The sequence below is a fragment of the Acomys minous genome (genome assembly GCF_964271855.1).
Source record: "Acomys minous genome assembly, chromosome: 11".
In the NCBI taxonomy this organism is placed as follows: domain Eukaryota; kingdom Metazoa; phylum Chordata; class Mammalia; order Rodentia; family Muridae; genus Acomys; species Acomys minous.
In genome coordinates, this window is record NC_140492.1 from 103680988 (window position 1) to 103701123 (window position 20136).

Consider the following 20136-nt stretch of genomic DNA (forward strand, 5'->3'; position numbering starts at 1 on the left):
ACTTTCAATATTACACTTTTCCATGGTTTCTAGAACTTGAACTCTTATTTGGTTGGTCTCATTCTTAAGTCTAAGAACCTTGAAGTGTGGAAAGACGGAAAGACATTAGGTTAAACACAACACAACACACACACACACATACACACACACACACACACACACACACACACACACACACACACACACACACACACACCGCCCTTCTCTACAACATTAAACCTGAGCACTTATGAGCACAACTTTTCTCTCACCCAGGCTGGGATCAGGAGGCTCTAAGAGAGTGAATTGGCAGTGAACTAGAGACTGCGGTATATGAGAGGGGCAGTGGCCTCTTCTCCATCCTACAGAAATGGAGATGCTGTGGATTGCAGGGTACCAATTGGCTGTCTCCTCTGTTTGTTATGTATCAGATGGGGAACCTCCCCAGAGGCCTGGAGATTTACGAGAGAAAAAAAAAAGAGTCCAGGAGGCTTACTTTTTCTGTTTCTAGATCACTGTTACATGTAGGTGCATGTTCACTGGGGTGGGGGCACACTTGTGTGTAGCCCGAGGTCAATCTCCAGTGTCCTTCAGGAGTTGCCCACCTTGTTATCTAAGACAGTCTCTTACCAGGACCTAGGGCATCTCTGATAAGACTAAGTTTAGCTGGGCAAGGAGCCCATGGCTCTGGCTGACGCTGCTTCCCAGTGCTGAGATTAAAAGTGTGCACCATCTATGTGGCCTGGAGAGCAAGCTCAAGTCCTCACAGTTGCATGGTAAGCATTTCACTGAAGGAGCTAGCCCCCAGCCCTTCAAATTACACTAGGACGCTCAGACTGGCCTGACTACCTGGGCTCCAGCTATCTATCCGTGTGCCTCAGTTTCCAGAGACTCTATGGCCATAGGCACGTGCTTGCACATCGAGCTAAAATGGCTTCTGACTCTGCTACCATTTTAATATGTCATGGGTTCATTCTGGTACTGGTGATACTTGGATGTTTTAGAAGAGGATTGTCAGAAACTTCGTTTCCCGGGGGCTCCCAGCACCTCACTTTGTAGTCGCTGCCTTACCATAACAATCATGTTTTTAGGCCTCCACCCTCTTTGGGGAGTTCTTTCATCCTGCCAGAGCGCTCTGTGAACCACAAATCCTGATGTCTGAATCTGATTTACTTTTTGCAGAGTATTTGGTGAAGACTGCTTCTCTCACCTGAAATGACCTTTCCTCCTGTGGGAAGCACCCTGAGAACCCAGGGCTGGTACCACATGGGCACTCGGTCAGCCCCTTTGCTAGTCTACTTTCCTGATACGTTCTCAATGTTGCTGTGCCTTCCATGCAGGTCACAGTTCAACTGGAACAGGTTCAGACTCACACAGACCCAGAATTCAATCTTAATTTTCTGATGTGTTAGCTGTTACTCCCTAGTCAAGCCCCGGCCTCTTGAAGTGTTGGTGCCCTCAGCTGTGGAATGCCAGTCTTAACAATCCTTACAAAATCAAATCATACTTGAAGGAAGCTTTCCTATTGTGCCTTCGGCTTGATTTACTCTTCTTCTCAATTTTATCTCAGAATTTAACCTTCTCTTTCTATCACATCCTACGTCAAAAGCCTTTTACAGAGCTGGGAAGAGGGCTTGGTGGGTAAAGCACCCACATTGTAAGCATGAGACCCAGAAACCATGCTAAAAAAAAAACCCTATGGACATGGTGGTGCATGCCTGGATCCCCATCACTCAAGAAGCAGAAACAGGTAGATCTCTGGGCCTCACTGGCCACTTAGCCTAGCCTACTCAGTGAGTTCCTAGTTAGTGAAGGACATTAAAAAAAAAAAATGGTAAAAGCTAGGGAGGTGTCTTAGTCCGTGAAGCCATTACCATGCAAGGGTGAGGACCAGAATTCAGACTCCAGCATCTACATAAATGTGGGTGTGACAGCCAGTCTGTAATTCCAGAACATGGAAAGTGAAGACAGACCAGCTGAATCGGTGAGCTCTAAGCTAAGGGAGAGACCCCGCCTCAATAAAAAACAAAAAGGTGGAGAGCAACTGAGGAAGACGTTCAACCTCAACTTCTGGCCATCATGCATGTGTGCTCACATGGCACACGTGTGCACACACATACACATGTATACACACCTACCTGTAAACCTACATGTGCTCACACAAGAGCAGTGTGCATATATATATATATACATAAACAGCATGCGCATGCGCGCGCGCGCGCGCACACACACACACACACACACACACACACACAACCAGACAGACTGCCTGAGAATAAAGGCAAGGTTGTACCCCAGCCACCATATACATAAAAGTACGTGCATCTGCACACACATGAACACATACAAGTGTACACTAAATAAATAACTTTAGGTTACAGATAGACTATTGGAATTGATTTTTTTTTTTACTCCATAAATAACGATTCATCCTCTTGAGTGGAATCTAGTAAGAATTTACTAGATTTTCCTTATGGGTCTCTATATTATTAGAAGATTTTAATGATTAAATAGCTGTATAAACCCTCTGTCTATTTTATTTCTTTTTAAGTTTTAGTTTATGTGTATGAATGCTTGCCTGCATGTATGTCTGTGCTGGTGCCCTCAGGCACCCGAAAAGGACATCAGATCCCTTGGAACCAGAGTTACAGGTGGTTGTAAGGGGCCAGGTGGGTGCTGGGAATTGAACCTCAGTCCAACTGGAAGAGAAGCCAGTGCTCTTAATAGCTGAGCCATCGCTCCAGCCCCAGTCCGCGTTGAAATTAGAAGTCTTTAACTTTAGTTAGAGTGCATCACTGTGCACTTTTCCCACTGGTAAGCCTCCACTCAATTTATTTACTCCTCTTCCCTGCCTTTTTAGGCTTAAGTGTACTTCCAAGAACAAAAAAACAACTGAAGAAAAGACGTTATCAAATGAACAATGTCAAATAAGCTTTGGAGGGAGAGGAGAGCAGTAAGAGTGGTGAATGCCACTGGTGTATATGACCCTTGACCTGCAGGCCCAAGTAGTCCCAGGCACCACACAAAATGGTAATGAGGTGCAGGGCAGGAAAACAGGTGCGGCTTGAAAATCTGTGGACAGATCATCTGCATCTCCAATGCTGCCCTCACCCCAAGCAGCTGACAAGCAGTTTCTTGGGAAAGAGACCCAAGACCGAGCGTCCGAATAAATTGCTCGGAAAGAACGCAGAGAGTGGGGGCAGCAGATAGTGAGGAGCGAGGGACAGTTTGCAGGCTCACACTGGGACCCCCCAGGTCTCTACTGTGCTACCAGGAAAATAGAAGACAGAGGCAAAGCATGGCATGCTTAGAATCAGGAGCCCTTGGGAAAAAATATCTGTTGACAAATGGAGCAAAACATACCTACACTCGCCCTCCCAGACACCCACTCTGAATGGAAATAGAAGTTACCTGAAAACATTATTCCTAATGTCATACTTGATTTTTGTCTTGTCTCTCCCCGGGTGAGTTTTCTGTCAGCCAGCTGTCAGCGCCTACCAAAAGAAATCAAAGCTATTCAGAAGCACATAAACACTGACGGTTTGTTGTCTGCATCTCTGCTATTTGGAGTTGAGTTTTTTTAATTCCTTGTTTAGAAATCCCTACAGTGTTCGGTTTATCACATTTCACTGACTACGAGTTTGTAAATGAGTCTGGAATGGATCCCACGCACAGCAACCTAGCTCAAGTCTGTCTGCAGGCGGGCGAGCCCACCCCACGAGGCCTGCCAGAGTTGATGGGGGGGGGGCTTGGTGTTCATCTGCTTCTGTCCACACTTTGTACAGGAGAATGGGAAAGGCAGCTGGACCCTCCCAAAGTCATTCCTCTTATCTGCCTGCCTGGAGCTAAATTCTAACTTCTGTGTACTCTATCTCAATACCTCTTAGACTTCCCAAGGCAGGGCCCAGTTGAGGGGTGGGGGGCTTCCTGATTTGTGTGGTAACCAACGTGGCAGTTTGGTAAGACTAAGATGCTTAGAAAGGCATCTTAGAGATGATGGTCCCCCTATTCCCTCTGTCCTCTTACCATGCCCAGCTTTCTGTTCATTAGGACAGGTCAGTGATTTTCCTTTGTGCTGCCTCTTATTAAACAGTTGTCTGACTATGGGGCCAAAAAAAAGTGGGTATATGACTCTAAAGCTCAGAACAGTCCTTTCTCTTGTCTTGGTTCCGGCCCTAATGTGGAAGAGGTGGCAGGAAACCTGTGTGTGTGTGTGTGTGTGTGTGTGTGTGTGTGTGTGTGTGTGTCTCGGGCGAGGTGGGGGGGGGGGCGGAGCACAATATCTACACTGCAGCAGATGACCGTGAGGAGTTTAAGAATCGGGATGCATTTACTGCTTAGGAATTCAGCATTAGGTCCCACACATGCATCACCCGATACAGGTCCTGTATATGAGTCCCCCTAGGCTGGCGGGACCTGGCGGAGAGATGCCATGTTTCATGCACCAATGGCACCTCAATCTTTTCTTAGTTCCAGAATCATGGCGGCCTTTAAGAAAGACTCCTCACTCCTTTTTGTTTCCTGGCTGCTTCCAAGCCCTGCATTGAGCTGCCTCCTCCACCCATCGTCCCCAAGCGGGTTTGACGATCAGATCAATTTCCTTGCAGGGGTGAAGGGCAGAGGTAGTTGCCACAGCCCAGAAGAGGATTAGGGAGCCCACAGATACCAGAGAACAGTACTATCCTGAGCTTGAATCAAGCAGAACCAGAGACTTGCAGCCTTTCCCTTCCCAATCAGGTCTTAAAAACCATAGTCCTGACGGGCCGTGCAAGAGAGCAGACAGCAATTGGAATGAGGCCAGCCAGAGGTCAGAAGCAAAATGTGGCTCTTCCAGCAAGGAGAGTCTGAGCCAAGCAAAAGATGCAATGGCTGGCCAGGAAAAGTCGGCTTGGTTGAGTCTCCTCCAGTCTTCCAAGAAATATACTCAGAAACTGCCCAAGGGAAGGAGTTAATTGATAAGATCTGCTTTTTCCTCACACAGAGCTACAAAGCTGGGATGTCTTTTTAGTTACCTATGAGCTCCTCCCTGGGCTCTGGGGCTAGGTTATGGGTTACCTAGATTCCAACTTCTCTCCTAAGACTCCCCTTCCTCAGCAAAGACAGAGACGGGGGATGGGGGTAGAAACGGCAAACCTGCCCCTCCAAAGTGTCTGGGAAGCAGCGAGGTACCAAGGTGACTGGATTTCCAGCTTGTTGAGTATGCAGGCGGCGTTCTCCAAGGTCCCTGCCCGGTTCCCTCAGATTTTCCCCAGTTCAGGAGAGAGAGCAAGTCCAAGGTGCTGTCGGAGAAGGGCAAAGGAAGGTGACTGGGGCGACAGCGCTGGGGCGCGGATGGGGGCGGGGTGCTCAATTCGTCGCCACCACTCCAAGCCAGGGCAGGCAGCTGTCCACGAAAAGGGCTTGTGCCAGGAGGCCCTAGGCAGTGGTCCCAGCGTAGCCGGCCAGCCTAGCACGCGGCCCTCACTGGGGAGATGGCGCGCCAGAGAGCGGGCAGCACTAGTCAATCCCCCCCAGTACCCACCTCGCTCCCAGGCAGGCGCCACTCTGCAGCCCACTCTCCGCTGAGGGGGTCTGGGTGCCTGGTGCCAAGGATGTGCGCACTAGGGAGCCGCAGGGACCGGACTGCCCACCCGGCGACCCTGATTTCTGCAACCCGAGCTTGCAATCGGCTGCGCGGCCCCAGCCGGCGCTCCGCACCTCCACTGCCCAGCGGCCACGGGCACCTGCGGCCACGCGCTCCAGCCGGACCCCGCGACCCGCGCGCTCCACCGGTCGAGCGCGCGCCGCTCCCGCCGCGGGGCCGCCACCCCGCAGCCTGGGCCCTGGGCCGCTCCGCACACGCCGCGAGGCCCGAAGGCGGCGAATCCGCAGCCCCGCGGGGTCCGGGAGCGAGCCGCCAACGGGGGTTAGAGACCTGCGGGGACCCGGAGGCGCGCGGCGGGGCACGGAAGGGCGGGAGGCTCTCGGGAGGCCCCTGAAGCCCGTTGGCTCTCGGTGGCCCGCAGTGGTCCGCGGTAACAAGGTCTCGGTTCCCGCCCTGGCAGCTGCGGTGTCAGATGCGTGGCAGGTGCCGGTTCACGGGGCGCACCGAGGCCACACGGCCTCGCGACCCTCGGTGCTGTCCTCTTGCGGCCGTCACCGCATCCCAAAGTTTCCCCAAGTGCAGCGGGCGGACTGACCTGGGACGCGCTGTCGGATCCGTAGTGGTCCTTCCCTCACCTTCGCGATCGGCTCCTGCTCGGACGCGCCGTCCGAGCTGAGTGACTGTCCACGATTCCGCGACGACTTCGAGCTCAGTCCCCGGTCGGTGCCGCCGGGCCCCCGCCCCGGCTCTGCAGATACAGGCGGGCCACGAAGCGCTGGAGCGGGAGCCGCGAGGCGCGCACCTCGCCAGACGCCGGGCTGGCGCTTCCGCTGGGAGTGACGCGCCCGCGCTCCGCCGCGCTGCAGGTGGGGGCGGCGGGCCAGTCCAGGCCCGGGGGGCCAGAAGATGCTCTCCGAGGCTCCGCCTTCGCTCCTAAGCCCCGCCCCGTCTCCCCTCCAGGCCCCTGAGCTTTGACAGCTGCGACTGGTGCGGAGGAAAAGGGACAGAAGCTTAGCGTGGACAGATAAAGACGACCCCCGAGTGCCCTTGGTCCTAGTCTGTGTCCTCATTCCCTTCCATCTCATAACCATCTTGTTGGTCTGAGATTCAGCTTTCACAGGTCCCTTTGCCCACTGTTCCTTCCCCCACTTTAGGTAAAGGCAGAACCACACATCAGGATTGATCGTTTATGGGAGCAACCAGTTTGTTTTTATTTTTATGAACTTATAACGTCATTATACTCTAATTAAGACTTAATAGAATGGCTAACAAAATTTCGCAAAATAAATTTGAGTTATTGAGCTCCAATGAGATACTAAGAAAAAAAAGGAAATTAAGTTGATGAAAGGGTTTCAGCTCTTCACATATCTTGAAGGATGTCAACCAAATGTCAAGGATGCAAACCAAAACTAGTTTGCAGGGGGCCAGGCTGGTGACACTCACTTGCAATCCTAGCACTGGGAAGGAGTCGAGAATTCAAGGCCAAACTGTGAACCATTCTTGCCTAAAAGCAAATTAGTTTGTAGTTTTGACATCTCCAAAGGGGAAGAGAATATACCCTTGGGCAGGTTTCCTTTATTTAAACAAAATCCCTGTGATATGGTCCCCTAAGTAAATATTTGTCACACATTCACAGGGCATGTCGCACCAGAGGCAGCGCCCTAAGAAGGTAGACTCCCTGGGGTGGGTCACCGTTTGTTTACACACATTCATTTGGAGGGTCCCAGAAAGGACAGAACAAACTTCTCCCAAGGCATGGGTCTTCTCCCCTTCATCCCTCTCTTTTTTTAAAAAACAGTATTTAAAACAGTTTTATTAATGCATACATAGCATACATATTAAAAGGTGTGGACCACAAGTTCAGCGGTTTTTGTGCAAACTGAGGCATCGTGAAGATCAAGAGACAAAAATGTATTACCAGCATCCCCAAAGGTCCCCTGTATCTCCACCTTGGGAGGACTGGTGGCTTTTGTCAGCACAGAACTGTTTTGCTGTTTGTGTGTTTTCTAACATCATGTTGCCTGGCTTCCCACCCTCCCCCACTGAACCCCCAGCCCCGCTCAGTGTTACATTTCAGACAATATGCTGTGTATGGCTGTGGTTTTCTCATCCTTTTAGAAGTGTAGTATTCCACTGTGTCTCCGTTTATTTTGCTCCTAGTAGACACTGGGCTATTCTCAGGCTTGGGAAAGTCCAAAGATGCTTCTATGAACCCAGCAGGAGACATCTCGGGTCCACCTACCTATACGCACATTTCTGTGGGATACATACCCGGGAGTGGAGCCATGACTCATGAGGTCAGCGTGTGTGTGCAGCTTCTGTGGAGGCTACCAAACTTCAAAGTTATCCAGTTTTCACTCTTACCTTATTACCTTCCATATCGATTGTTGTCGCAAAGAAACCACGGCAATGAGATCTTAAAACAGTGGGAATGTATTTACTGATTATAGTTATGGAGGCCAGAAGTCCAAACGTTGCTTTAATGCTTCTAAAATCAGCAGCGTTGTGGGGCTGTGTTTGTTCTGGAGGGCTGTAGGAGAGAATCTGTTTTCCCTGCTTCCTGTGGCCTTCAGGGGATCCCTCAAATTCCTTGGCTAGTGGTTTCTTCCATCACATTCAGATGCCTCTGTGCCTGCCTGTCGCCCTGTGTGGCTCTGCTATCTCTGTCTGTCTCTGTCTCTTCCTCTGTGTTTTTGTCTCTGTCTATCTCTGTCTCTGTCTGTCTCTCTGTCTCTACCCCTGTCTGTGTTTTTATCTCTGTCTCTGTCTGCCTCTCTGTCTGCGTCTCTGCCTCCCTGTGTACCTCTGTTCCTCTCTGTCTCCGTCTCTCCTTTCTTTTCCTTTACTCCTCTGCCCTTGACTTTTTCTCCGTGTGCCCCGCTGCTTCTCTCTAGCCCTCTGGCCACCCTGCCTCATTTTGTGATTGCACCGGGTTCCCTTGGATCGTCTGCCCTCTCAAGATTCATAATTTCCTCACACTTACAAAGTTCGTTTTACCACATAGCATAACATATTCATAGGCTCCAGAAACGCGGCTGTGAACTTCTGTGGCAGGCTATCATTTGGCTTGCTACACCCACCACTGAAACCTTGGAAGCATGTTCCCTAAGAGACAAGAGACGCTTGGGGTGGGGGGATGGAGACGACAAAGCCTGGAGGGTTTTCCTGTCGGCTTGGTCCTTGCCAGGTCAGGAGAGGGGGATGGTGATGGGGTCACTTCCGGCTACCAACTCCCAGGGGCTTTTATAGAATGAGAGTCCAGGCTGCTTTGGGCTGAGTGAAAGGTTAGACAAGGCAGGCCTGCTTCATCCGAGTGTTGGGATGCTGTGGTCTGGATGTGCTCGCCCCCGCCCCCCACCGGTGATGTGTTGAAATGCAATTGCATTTCTTCATCCGCATCTCTTTAGAGGTGGAGTGCTCGGGAGCTGATGAGTCAATCAGCTCAATCAACAACCCACCCTTAGGATGGGTTAGCAGCCTAGAGAAAGGACTCAAGCAGGTAAGTTGGTGTCTGTGTACCCTCCGCCATGTGAAGGTCAGTGCTCATACTCTCCAAAAGATGGCCCAGCAGCATCACTTGAAACCACAAGAGTGGGGCTGGAGAGATGGCTCAGAGGTTAAGAGCATGGTCTGCTCTTCCAAAGGTCCTGAGTTCAATTCCCAGCAACCGCATGGTGGCTCACAACCATCCAATACTGAGACTTGGTGCCCTCTTCTGGCCTGCAGGTGTACATGCAGGTGAAACACTGTATCCATAATAAATAAATAAATAAATCTTAAAAGAAAAGAAAAGAAACCACAAGAAAGGCTGCCCTGTCTAGATACTGAGCTACTGGACTTGGTGGCCTTTAGAACCCTGAGAAGGTATTTTCAATTGTCCCCAAGCTCCCCAGTCTGTGGTGTTTTGCTAGTGCAGTGTTAATAAACATTAATAAACACCGGGACACTGGGCTAGGGACAGTAAGCAAACAGTGGCTAATACATCCCATTTGCACCTTGGGCAAGGTCCTGTAGGCAGTGGGAAGTGCCCCTGCACCGGGCTGTGCCACTTCTCATGGGTCCAGCTCTTGGTTTCAGGACCCATGGAGGAATCATGGGGACTGACTTGCCACAGTAGCCAAGGTGAGGTAAGGGCAGGAAGAGATGATCTCTGTCCTACTGGTCCCCAAAGACACATAGCTTGAGTTTCTAGATTAAACCCAGTTACAGCAGCCAAAGCTAAGATGGGGGTAGGTTGGATGCTGTAGCTCTGTCGTCTTCCAGCGAGACCACCAGGGCCCCAGGGTAGTCTTAGGAGGGGACTTTGGAACAGGAAGATCTTTGTGACTCTTCCTGATGTCCTTTGTGCCACCCTATGTGGTAAGGAGGCTCCCCAAGACCCGAAGGAAGGAGATCCGAGGAGGTGGGACAGGGCGAGGGCTGAAAAGCTTACTGAAGGCATCATACACTGTGAGTGACAACGTGGGTCATTTAGAATGCAAGCCTCCCTGGCCTCATGGTTTCATGCCATTCAAAGTGTGTCTTAACACAGATGTAAGTGGCGGACAGCTCGGTCATTATGGGGGTCCCCCAATAAGGGGGATGTGGGCTGACTCTGACGTGGACTCTGTTGCCTGCTTTTTGATCACTTCACCCTGGTGAGGCCGAGCCACAGGGGATGAGGATAAGCTCAGTCCTAATGGACTTGATATTCTGGGGTGGGGGTGGGGCTGCCCTTCTCTGAGGAGTAGAGAAAGGGGAGATAGGGGAAACAGGGAGGGAGGATGGGACCAGGAGGAGAGAGGGAGGGGGCTATGACCGGGATGTAAGTGGATAGTTAACAAAATAAAAAAATAAGAAAAGTAAAGGAAGCCGGGCGTGGTGGCGCACGCCTTTAATCCCAGGACTTGGGAGGCAGAGGCAGGTTGAAGGCCAGCCTGGTCTACAAAGCGAGTCCAGGACAGCCAAGGCTACACAGAGAAACCCTGTCTCAAAAAACAAAAACAAAAACAACAAAAAAAGAAAAGTAAAGGTAGATGTTTGGTTCTGGTGAGCATCTTTATCATAAATTCCTCAATCTACTTCTGTCTTCTAGAGATAAATTGGGAATATTGGTGTGTTGATAGGAGGACTAGCTGGGCGTGGTGGCACACAACGTTAATCCCAGCACTTGGGAGGCAGAGGCTGGTAGATCGCTGTGAGTTCGAGGCCAGCCTGGTCTACAAAGCGAGTCCAGGACAGCTATGGCTATTACATAGAGAAACCCTGTCTTGAAAAACCAAAATAAATAAATAAAATAAAATAAAATAGGGGGAATGCCACAAGTTTGTGGTCAGGCTAGGCTACACAGCAAGATTCTGTCTCATAGCAGAACAAAACCCCAAAAGCAATCAGAGTAAATGGGACAAAAGTTCCAGAAAGGTTAGTAGTGAAAGCTTATGCCACGTTCCAAAGGTTGTACTTAAAGCCAGAGCCCAGGTCAGTTAACAAAGCATCTACCTGGTGTGTGTGAAGCCCTGGATTCCATGCCCAGCACTGACCCCACACGCCTACCCACAAATCCCAAGCCAGCATTGCTCTGTCTCCCCAAGCCACAGCGTCCTGTACACTCTGCTGAGGTGCCCACCACTCTGTTGTGGAAAAGAAAGGTGTCCAGAAAAAACAAGCTGGCTTCATAACAGCCTTTGGAGCTTTCCCAAACAGCTTCTTCCTTTCTTCCCAAACAGCAACGAGATACAAATTTTATGTCCAATCCTTGGTCCACGGGCCAAGAATTGTTTGGCTTAGGTATGTCGCTGGGTCTCTGTGATGCAGTGTTGCCAGCAGGTGAGTGGTATTGTGGCTCTTGGGGCTTGAAAACTGTTCTTCAGAAGCTAGAGGTCCAGATATTTCTTTTTTCTGCTAGTACATGGCTTGGTTCTGTTTGTTTGTTTGTTTGATTTTTCAAGATAGGGTTTCTCTGTGTAGCCTTGGCTGTCCTAGACTCGCTTTGTAGACCAGGCTGGCCTCGAACTCACAGGAATTCACCTGCCTCTGCCTCCAGAGTGCTGGGATTAAAGGCGTGCGCCACCACGCCAGGCCTGTTTGACTGTATTAAAAAGCTCTCATTTCCCAACATTTGAATGCTTCCTTTCTTGGTCTTTATAAGTTGCTGAGATGGTAAGCTGAAGGTATCTGATTTCACACACGTCTTTGTTTTGACCCCGCTCCTTCAGGCCTGCGCTGTGGATATGATACCAAAAAGTTAAGCAACCATTTTGTGAACATGAGACCTAAGCTACTAAGGATGTGGAGACTCCAGGCTGTGTTTTCAGATTGGTGAGTTGATGGGTGGAGAGGTTGGGAGGAGGACAGGCAGGCTTAAGGACGGAGAGGGTGACCCTGAAGAGGGGCAACTGACCTAAAAATTCTGCAATTTCTAGGAGCAGACCCTATTAAATATCAGTTAAAGGGGCTGGAGACATGGCTCAGAGGTTAAGCACACTGACTGCTCTTCCGGAGGTCCTGAGTTCAATTCCCAGCAACCACATGGTGGCTCACAACCATCTCTAATGTGATCTGGTGCCCTCTTCTGGCCTGCAGGTGTACATGCAGGCAGAACACTGTATACATAATAAATAAATAAATCTTTAAAAAGATATCAGTTAAAATAGGTTTAAACCCCCTCTGTAAGTCTGGGGTGGATGCAGCTAGCTTCTTCCTTTCTTCCATTCTTTCCGGGTTGGATGCAGTTTCCTTCCTTCCTTCCTTCCTTCCTTCCTTCCTTCCTTCCTTCCTTCCTTCCTTCCTTCCTCTTTTTAAAAAAGATTTATTAGCCGAGTGATGCACACCTTTAATCCCAGCACTTGAGAGGCAGAGGCAGGCAGATCTTTGTGAGTTCGAGGCCAGCCTAGTCTACAAAGCAAGTCCAGGACAGCCAAGGCTACATAGAGAAACTGTCTCAAAAACAGGGGGGGAGGGGGCTGGAGAGATGGCTCAGGGGTTAAGAGCACTGGCTATTCTTCCAAAGGTCCTGAGTTCAATTCCCAGCAACCACATGGTGGATCATAACCATTTGTAATGAGATCTGGTGCACTCTGAATACTGTATAAATAATGAATAAATATTTTTTTTAAAACGGGGGGGGGGGGAGGATGTGTTTATTTATTATGTACATATGCCTGTGTGTCACAAGAGGGACCCAGATGTGGTCGCTGGGAATTGAACTCAGGACCTTTTGACCTCTGAGCCATCTCTGCAGGGCATCCCAACTGGCTTCTTTTTCAATCATATTTAGTAGCTTAGGTCTCATGTTCACAAAATGGTTGCTTAACTTCTTGGTATCATATCCACAGCGCAGGCCTGAAGGGGCCGGGTCAAAACGAAGAAAATGAACGGCAATGGTATCTCCGTTGTTTAATCAGAAAAGCGGTACATTTCCTGGGTTCCTGCCTTGCTTGTGGTTTCTACTCACAGGGACTGGGCTCATCTGGGCCAGACTGTCTCTACCTTTAATAGAAGCAAAAATGATTTTCTCTTCCTTCTCTCTGTTTTTTTTTTTTTCTTCTTCTTTTCTTTGCAAACAGAATTTGTGGACAAAAAGGGCAGAATAGCATATGTTGCCCACTGTGACCCAGGACAACTATCTAACCTCTCTTTGCTGTTTTCTCACCAGTTCATAGTAGTTCCTAAACCAGAGGGTTACTTTGACTATTGATGCGTTCATTTTCACGACGCACAGTAGCACTAGGGAAGGATTTGTTAAGTCCATCAGTGAAGCGGAGCCTACATCCACGGTTCTGCAGTAAGTATGGCCAGTCACTAAACATGGCTGCGCCGATGGTGTTTCTCTTTTCCAAGTGTGCGCCTGTAAACACTATAATCTGATAGTTGCTGTGCCTGTGAGGATTTGGAGCAGAGCTGGGGCTTTTGGGTGACAGAGCATGCGGCAGAAGCGTGGGACGGATTCCCACAGTGCCTTGCGTCTTGGTCTGCGGTTCCTGGGACTGAGTCCCACAATGCCTTGCGTCTTGGTCTGGGGTTCCTGGGACTGAGTCCCACAATGCCTTGCGTCTTGGTCTGGGGTTCCTGGGACTGAGTCCCACAGTGCCTTGCGTCTTGGTCTCGGCTTAAGAATCTTCCTGGTTGTGCTAGATAAACTGCCAGAGGAGGAACAGAGAGAGAAAGCGCGGCCATGGTTTATTTCTCAGCTACCCCAGCATTAATTACTGTGCCTCGTGCTTAAGATCGTATCCATAGATGGCGGTGCACGGGGAAACCTGCACCTTCTCCCCTTCTCGCCTCTGATGGCAGGAGCGGTGGTAACAGAAGCATCTCTGAGACTGTGGCAAAACAGTAAGAGAGGCCTGACTCCTGGGTGACTTGGTGGTACGGAGCTGAGCACTGATCCCGTACACCTACCCTAGACTTAAAGGGGAAAGATCTCCATATGCGGTCTTTCCGGTCTAGCACTTTCCATTCTACCCTTTTATCTCAACTAATATAACCAGATTCATAATTTAAAAAAAAACACATTTGCTTATAACATGTGTGAAGTATTTCCAAAAATAAGCATAGAAAATTTAATTATAGGCTCTATATGGCGATGGGAACTGAAGGGAGTGAGGCATGCTTTTTTGTTTGTTTATATTCCGTATCTATTTAGACTCATTTAGGTTTGAACAATGTAAATGTAACGCTTATTTAAGAAATGAACAGTAATTCAAAGTGCCGACCTAGCACCGCGTAGCTTGGGCGTCTTCATGCTGGTGAGCGGTTGGCCTGCCTTGGAGTCCCGTATCTCCTGATCCCACGGCCTGCAGAAGGAGAAAGGTGACGGATAAGGCTGGAAGAGGTGGGAGTAGGCCGGCGCAAGGCTGAATGACGCAGGCCTGCAGTGCCCTGCCCGGCACAGCTCCTCTGGGCGCTGGCATCTGCATGGCTCATATCCCATCAGACTCCTGCGTCTGCTTGCGGGAGATGATCATTGCATGCAGATTAATGGCCCTCCCGTTTCCTGAGCATCCCGCGGTCCAAGATGCTTATCTTTTAATAATAACGCACTCTGGAGCAATTCGCCCTGAATTTTTGATCGAGCCACACAGCGTTCTGCAGCCACCTGACGAAAATTCAGTGTCCGTCCTTGAAACATGAGTAGATGTTCTTGCCCCTTATGTTGAAATGAGTGATTTATTATTTTCCTGCTCATGATTTTCAAAAAGACTTCCACTTCAAGGCCAAACGTATAATCTTCAGTTATTTTCTCCTGAAGCACAGAACGGAGGTTTTTTATTTAATGTGGATAGAGGGATGCATTGGGAGAGGGATAGGAGTCCCAAATCTAATGAATATTGAAATGGTTCCCTTATTCTTGCTTCCATGCGATGGCTCGTTTTGTATGCCAGGAATCCTGGGAAGCACAGAACCGCTTTGCTGGAATACACCACAACACGTGCCCCTCTTAGAAGTCCTTGGGTCCCGTTTTCTTTGCCACCAGTGGTTGCGATGTGGACCGTTTGGTAAATTAGAGAGAGAGAGAAAAAAAAAAAGATCTCGAGTGCTTCAGAGGGACCATTTTTTATTGATTTCCAAGTTGAACCATCCAGGAATGATGCATTAACATAAACTCCTACGAGCTGATGACATCAAAGCAGAAACAAAACTGGGGAGCAAAAGGGGCAGATGGGAGGGACAGGGGGAAAGAGGGAAGGTGGTGAGATATGAGGGGAGATGCTCCAAGAATATTATATTCTTACCTGAAGATGTTCTGTGTAACACTCTATAGTAATAGTGAGAAACTTAGGTGTCATTGGCATTACTCATTTGAATTATCCCTGAGGTCTTGGCTGCCCACCACACTGGAATTTATGGTGGCCCCTGCTACAGCCTGGCCAGACCTTCCTAGCCATCCTATGGCACTGTGACATTCATCCTAGGATGAATTTATGGAGCGGGACTAGATGCTGATCCCTGGGTGTGTCCAGCACTTGCATGTTTCATGCCTCCCGAATACCAGGTGTTATTATGAACTATATCCGCGTCCCCTAACCCAGAGGCTGCCATTGCTGGGTGCTCATTCCCTGAGGAACGCACCACTGCCAGTCCTGTGCTGAAGTTATGAGAAGCCATGCCACAGGAACCCAGGGCTTAGCTACTTCCGCCATCTGGCCCACTGCCGGCACACAGTAGGGTCTTGTGGCTACAGATTGCATCAAATATGCTAAAGGGGAAAAAAAATGAATGAACTAAAGAGGAGGATTCGTCTTTGTAAAAAATGGCTCTCTGACAGAGATTGGCAAACTATAGCCCAGGAGCCAAGGTTAGACCATGGACCAAATCCAGTCTAATTTTGTAAGGCCTGTCATTAAGCTTGCATTTGTATCTTTAAATAATTGTAGAAAAATGAGTATAATATGGCACATGGAGATTATATAAAATTGAAATTTCAATGACTATGAGTAAACTTGTACTTAAGTAGCCTATACTCATTAGTTTACATAAAGCTTATTTTTACTTTTGGACTATCAGGAAGGGTTGAGTAACAAATTCTCTTTTTCTTTTCTTTTTTAGTTTATTCATTCATTTATTTGGGTTTTTTTCCCCTTTGCTTGTTTATTTATTGACACTATCCACATAGCCCAGCATTGAACTCTTCCCCCTCACTCTCCTAAATCCTGAGATTACAAGTGTGTCACCCACTATGCCTAGGGCAAAGCATTTATTATTTTTATCACTTTACAGAAAATGTTTTGTTGACCCCTCCCTACCAGCCGAGTTTCTCCCAGTGGAGATGTTTGTCCTTGTTCAGTTCTAGATGCTAGTAGAAAGAGTGGCCGCCATTTCTCTTTGTTGCTTTTGATTCAATCTAATCTCTGAGCGTCAGTTATGAATATGTTCCTGTTACTTGTGAGCAACTCAACACATCCAGTGCCTGTGACATGTGGGTGACGGAGATGCTGTCTGGGCACGTGGTGTGGAGAAACACAAACACAGGCTCCACCCCGTGGGCTAACTCTGATGTGGGGGGACAAGGACCCCAGAGAGCTGAGAAGATGCCCAGGGGACAGCAGAGCAGTCTCAGCTCGTCCAGGGGGCATCGGGGGGGGGGGGGGAGAGACTTCTCATAAGAGGCAGAGCTTTCTGTGACGTCTGAAGGGCAGTAGGTGTCCTGGCAGTGACAGATGGGGAGATGTTTACATGTAACAAAACACACTTCTATCTTAACTAGGCCACTGAAGAGTCTGTTACACACAGTCTAACCTGTACGATCAGTCATAGCATAAAAAAGCCCAGTGTATTCTTAGCAGGGAAACACCATGTCTTCCCTTGACCCCGGGATGTGGGAGTGGGGTGTGTGATGAGAAACTGGGGCCTGAGGTAGAGGACCCGATTGTTGGCTGTGCGCTTCTCTGCTTTGGTGGATCCCTGAATTTTCTTAGGAAACAAAATAGGCCTTCTGTGTGAAGCTACAGCACCATTCAGCGAGTCCCTCTGTCAGGTTAACATTTCCTATGGAGACCATCTCTTCAGTAAGAGAGACTTAGACATTTTTGAGCTACCTTTCAGGTAAGCTGGACTTTATGCCTCATGTCATGTGACACCCTATTGACACATCTAGACTGTTGCAGCAGAGAGGCCGGCTCCCAGTGCAACCCCTTGACAGAACTGAGAGCCAGATAAATTTCTTTTCTTTATTATTAAAAAAAAAAGGCAAAAGAATTCTAGGTATCTCGGCTATCTAACTGTATTAGTCTGGATTCTCTATAGGTTCATAGCCAGTAGGATGCGTGTGTGCTATAAATGAGTGGTTACATGTGATTGCTGATTGTCCAGAGACCCAGGTTCGATTCCTAGCTCTCATATGGAAGGCAGCTCACAATCTTCTGTTAATTCCAGTTAGAGGGGACCTGACATCTTCTTCTGCCTCTCCAGGCACCAGGCATGCACGTGGTTCATAGACAATCCTAGCAGGAAGGACAGCCATATACATAAAATGAGATTTTTCTAAAAACTATAAAAATGAATATGTAGAGAACAAATATTTATTGTATTTTGTATGTTCGTAACATACGGAGACATATGATATAGCATGTGTGTGGAGCTCAGAGAGCAACTTTCAGGAGTTGACTATCTCCTTATGTAAGTCTTGGGGATTGAACTCAGGACACCAGGCTTGATGGTAAGCATCTATACCCACTGAGCCATCTCTATGGCCCTCCAGTGTTTGGTTGTTTTTTTAAAGATTTATTTATTTATTATGTATACAGTGTTCTGCCTGCATGTACACCTGCTCGCCAGAAGAGGGACCAGATCTCATTATAGATGGTTGTGAGCCACCATGTGGCTGCTGGGAGTTGAACTCAGGACCTTTGGAGGAGAAGCCAGTGCTCTTAACCTCTGAGCCATTGCTCCAGTCCCTGGCCCTCCAGTGTTTATTGGATTGGCTTCTGAGATACGATGCTGAGTGTGGCTTTTGCACTGTCATAGGGCCAACAATGGCTCCACAGAGCCTGAAAGCCAAGAGGTGCTCAGACCATCTGGAAGCCTCAGAGGTCTCAGTATGACCCAGAGAAGGATGGCAGCAACAGGAGCAGCGACAGGGTAGACACAGTCAGCAGCAAGGAGTGACCGCAGGCAGGCCACACTTCTTTCCCACCAGAAGATGCTGCCCAGTCTATGGGGGGAGCTTCCCTCTCAGTTAATTCTTTCTGGAAATGCCCATGAGGCATGTCTCTTAGTTCACCCCAGAACCAATCAAACTGACAATCCAGATAAGCCACCACACCTACAGATACCTAAATCACAGTGCACTGTCATGGGAGAGTAATATCAGCTTAGCTCAGGACTGGGTACCGGGTAGAGTCAAGGGCAACCTGTACTCAGAAGACGGTTTCCCCCCTTCTTCTGATGACTCATTATTTATTCTAAATATTCATCTTGTCATGCAGAGGATGCATGTAATGCTGGCCTGATAAATTAGTCACTATACTGATGGATATGTTTTCACTAGCCAGAGCACCTAGCGATCCGGTGAGTCAATGAGGAGATGAAGGAGGCTGGGATAACTGCTCAGCCACAAGCCTGCTTGTGATGTCATTAAAGCTCCATGGTGAGTGAAATTTTGCAATCATAAGTGAGGAAGCTGTGAAGCGAGCAGTTGTCAGTTCTGGCCGCCCAGCACCCAAACTTCTTTTCTGTTTTGGCAAATTCAAGACGAGGAGAAGCCAGGATGCTGCCCCTGTGTGAATGTGCCTGCTCCAACGGCTGCTGATTCCTCATGGCGAGTACTTTGAGCTAAGGGAGAACACAAAGCCTTAAAAGCAGATCTCCTCGTTGGCCTCCTCTTCCCACCTTTCACTCTCCTCTCCCCCTCAGAGCAGGTCACAGAAACCAGAATTCTTCTCTTCCAAGATGAGTAAGAGAAACTAGAACCTTTCTCTATCAGACTGAGCCATAAAACCCAGGAAGGGCCCTCGCTTATCCTGCGGAGACCCTCGCTCCATACAGGTCCTGCCCTATGCCTAGGAGGAAGGGAAGACACAAAGGGAAGCCAACAGGGTCTGAGCAGGCAAATACTGGTGACTTCTCCTCAGGCTATTCCTGGTGGGTTTTCATTTTTATGCTTGCGTGTGTGCATGCATGCGTGCGTGTTCATGTGGAGGTCCAAGATTGGTGTTAGGGATTTCTCACTACCATTCCTACACTTACTCACTGAGGCAGGGTCTCTCAGTCTAAGCCCCCACCATGGCAATACGGCTACTCTTGTTAGCCAGTTTGCTCCAGAGACCCCATTATCTCCACCTTCTGAGGATGAGGCCACCACACCCTTGCACCCGTGGCATTTTCTGTGGATCCCAGGGAGCCAAACTCCTGTTCTTACACTGTGCTGCAGACCCAGGCTTTCCTGCTTATCCAATCCTATTGTTACACAGCTGTGGATGCTTCCAGACAATTTCTGGGGGAGATGATTGCCCTGGGGTCTCTGGGTCTTCACTTCCAAAGGTGCTTATGTCAGGTAGAGCTTTTGAATAAATCTGTCATGCCGTTTGTATATTAGCCTGTCTTGTGTTACGGGACACCATTCATGAGTTTCTGCTAAGTGAGAAAAGCTAGCATGCCTTTCTGCTTTCACCTTCCTGATCCTGGAGCTGAAGCAGAGAAAAATACTCCTCCATCTCAGGAGCCTTTAACACGTGCAGTTAGACACCCTTTCCTGGACTCTCAGATCTTCAGGAAGTGGCTCAAAGGACAGAGGTGGCCAGAAATCCCTTGGTGTGGCTGGGAGGAGCTGAGACCTCTTGGAGAGTGGTGAGCGTCTGGCTGTGGCTGGAGAAGTTGAGGCCAGCATTCCGCAGTGACTGTGCCTCTGATAAAAACTATCTGACTGCTGCGGGCACTGGAGCTAATTCTCTCGTCTGCTGAAGATTTTTTTTTAGGCCCTGGTATTCTCTCTCTTTCTTTAATTCTTTTTTTTTCTTTCTTTCCCTCCCTCCTTTACTTCTTTCTCTTTCTTTCTTTCTTTCTTTCTTTCTTTCTTTCTTTCTTTCTTTCTTTCTTTTTGTCTTTCTGTGTAAGTTATTCAGTGCTGGCTTTTTTGTTTGGGGAAACAGAACCTG

At 48.8% G+C, this 20136-nt stretch overlaps 1 long non-coding RNA gene across 1 annotated transcript in view; it reads left to right on the forward strand.

Moving 5' to 3' along the window:
• The first annotated feature begins 13665 nt into the window (after nt 1-13665).
• LOC311609194 overlaps nt 13666-20136 on the forward strand; it is a 43618-nt gene continuing 37147 nt past the window's right edge. The window contains exon 1 of the long non-coding RNA XR_014783311.1: nt 13666-13876. This is a non-coding gene — a long non-coding RNA (uncharacterized lncRNA). The remainder of the gene's footprint in view (nt 13877-20136) is intronic.